Here is a 3,597-nt window from a genome sequence, read left to right as displayed (position 1 = left end):
AGTCAATGAGTTTTCACACTATTTTAGCTTTTTGGGTTTACACAGAAGTACTGTTATAAGTCAACTTATTCAAATGTGGGTACCTTTCTCAGGTTTTACCCCAATTCATGAATATTTAAGTAAATGCTCTCGGCAGTGTTACTTGTATGTGCTTATTTTTCAACAGGTACTAGTTACCACGCTCTTTTTAGTGTATTTTACTCTAAAGCACTGAATTTTTTATAAACCTGCAATTTTTCTAAAAGTCTCACAGCAAATCAGTTTAAAGCGTTTTTTAAACCGTTCTGTTCCAGAAATTTGCTATTTTAACAGTTACTCATAGAACTAAGTTGTGAAAAGAAAAAGAAAAGTTGATGATGTATCAGGAGTAATCAGTCCTTCCTCAGAAAAACTGTTATTCCTGTTGTCCTCCTGTCAGTAACTTCTATTTAAAATTAAATAGGAAGATTTATTTTTTAGGTGGCAACTTAAACAGAAAAGTATCTTTTTCCTGATAAGTTTACTCTTATTTAGTGATTTTGTAATTAAACGTGTATTATCTTTCAAGCAAAATGAGTAAACTTTTCAACTCTGTGAATATTTGAACCGTTTCTATTTTTTAAAAAGTTCCTAACTTTATTTTGTACCTTTATAAGGGATTACCAGTGAATAAAGTCTCTTTGGTAAATGCTCTTTGCATAAATACCTTTATAACTTTTAAAATGCAAGATAACAGTGTTTATTCAGCTTTGAGGAACGTTTATTAACTCAAAAATGCCTTACAGAAAAATAAAAACGTTTAATTTCACTCTTTAAACCTAAAACTGAAGTGAAACTGTGATTTAAAGTTTCTCCAGGAGGGGGAAGCGTTTAGCTTTCTACCAGCAGGAGTCTATGACGACTTCCTGTGACGTTCGGTTGACATCCTGTTGTTAGCCGCTTAGCTTAAAGTTAGCTTCGGCTAAACTCGGTTAAAATCAACGTTTCTGAACGAATTTAAGCGTAAACGTGGCGTAGTTTCAACAAGCACGACTTCTTAGCATGAACATGAGTTTTCTGGGACAATATGGCAGCTTTATTTAGTGATTTTAAGCACGGCAAAGCTCATTTCCGACACGTCACTCAACCGGTCGTTAGCTGTTAGCTTAAAATTAGCATCGCTAGCGTTGTTCAAAAACATCATTTAATGACGGATTTTAAACTCAAACGCTGCAAAATTTCAGCGAGTATGCTTCGAAGAACTTAACCAGCGTGTCAAAATACACTTTTAAAGCGCTTTTCAGCTTTAAAAAGCAGATTTTATTTCCCTATGAAAACGAATTTTCATTTTCGGGTCACGTGACTGAAATCACCAATGACAGAGCAGCGCAGGGTTGAGAGGAAATGACGTAGCCACGTCAGTCAACCTTCTCAGCAAATCAGAGCGCTCCACAGCAGCAATATTCAACCAATCACGAAACGTTTGTAACAACTAGCATGATAGATTCAGCCTGAGGTAAGTTCGTCAACTTTTCGTCTTTTAAACTGTCAAAATGCACTTTTTCTGTTAAAAAATGTAACGAATCAACTCTGAGCTGTGCGGAGTCTGCTACTCCGGTCTCAAAAACGTCTTTCTAGCTATTTAAACAACTCGTCCGAACCTTTTTCAGAACCGAGCCGGCCAACAGAACCTCCGTCCGTTTGGACCACAGTTTAAACAGAATAACGTTTTCCACAGCTTCATCAGCTTAGTTACACGTAACAGGCGTACAATTTCAGCATTCATAAAGACTTATGACACTATTTCAGCTTTCTGTGAGCTCCCAAGCATCACATTCCAGCACGCTTAAAACATGCAGCGTTTTGACTTCAAAGCGGCGCAGCTTCAGCGCGTTTCAGCACAGCTGTTAAACTGTTACCTTTCTTTATGCCAACATGTAAAAAATCAATCTTTACACGAATTTACAGTCATTTATGAGCACGTTACGGGCCACCAAATGTAGTATGTCATATGCTGGATATATTCATACTTTTTCACGAGTTCCTCATCTTTCTGACTGTGTAAATGTCGTGCATTGAATTTAACAGAAATGTAACGAGAGACGTTATTATCTTTGACCCATAAAATGAATGCGGTCATTTATTTTCAGAATCAAAGTTTAACATCAAACATTTACATTAATTTGGCAAAATATGAAAATAATAACAGACAAGTTTCACAGATAATGGACTTCAATCACACGGCGGTGATCGAGGACTTTGCTTCAGATATTTCTAAAATATCTGTACTGATTTTAGGAGAAAGCAGAGTTTAAGATGGAAATGGAGATTTATCTTACAGAGAGATTTGTGAGGGAATTAATCTGTTTGACCAGAAACGTGCACGCTCCATCAGATCTCAGCTTGCCCACGGTACACTTGGTCGAAAATAGAACCTTCTACCTGGTTGATGATAAAATCAGCGTCGGCGTAGGGTTCCTTTCTGACTCTTTCAGCATCTCCGTGAGGACTGCCAAACCCTTAGAGAGTCGTACGAGGTTATTCAAACAGAAGTTATAATCCCAAAACGTCTCTGGATCATCCTGAATGCGTTTGCATCCAAGAACTCTGAACTCCTTTCATCTCCTTAGCACTCTCTATCAGACTTCCGACATCAGACTCTGCAGCACTCCATTAATCTTCAGCGTCTGGCTTCAGACTTCAGACTACTTACTGAGAACCGGGAAGTTGCCACATTTTAAATGAGTTGACTTCCGGGTCAATTTAGAGCTTTCTGATTCGTGGATGGACCAGAATAGAGGTGTGGTTTGTGACGTAAGATGTTATCAAAAGTCAAGGGCAGAGAATGAGATTATTTAACAGACAGAAAAGATTATTGCAGAAAACCAGACTTCGTGGAGTCAAACTCTTCTGTATCTTCTGTAAAGATTAAACATGACATTTCTTCTCGGTAAACATTTTAGTTGACCGAGACTCGACCTTTAACATACTTACAAAACTTGCTCATTGCAGACAGAAAAATCAAGAAATGCATATTAACCTGATTTCTTCTTTGAATGAGGAATAAAAATCATTACTTACTGTTTATGTAAAATAAAATGAGTAGTTCTCTTCAACCTGTAAGCATTGAGTGAACTAACACAATTTGATTATCAACATTTGTAAAACAGTAATGATCATAGAGAATTGTCTTTTCTACTTGATTAATTCAAGAAAGAAAGTCCCCAGATGGCTCAAACTGTATTTCTGGATGCAGATCAATGAAATAACAGTCTCTGTCCATCTGGTCAGTTCTTAAGGTCAAGTGTTTCGACCTTAGGCTTATTACTTCAGGTTAGGTTCACTACAGTGTAGTATGACATAGTTGGACATATGTTCATACATTTTTCACGAGTTCCTCATCTTTCTGACTGTGTAAATGTCGTGCGTTGAGTTTAACAGAAATGCGAACGAGAGACGTTATTTATCTTTGACCCATCAAATGAATGCGGTCATTTATTTGCAGAATCAAAGTTTAACATCAAACATTTACATTAATTTGGCAAAATATGAAAACAATAACAATTTCAAGTTCACAGAAAGTGGACAATACGGCGATTGTCCTCACTTCTCAGCAGAACCACAGACATCAATCACACG

This window comes from Nematolebias whitei, chromosome 2, assembly GCF_014905685.2.
Source record: "Nematolebias whitei isolate Nwh7 chromosome 2, NemWhi1, whole genome shotgun sequence".
NCBI lineage: Eukaryota > Metazoa > Chordata > Actinopteri > Cyprinodontiformes > Rivulidae > Nematolebias > Nematolebias whitei.
Note: the sequence above shows the minus strand (reverse complement) of the source record.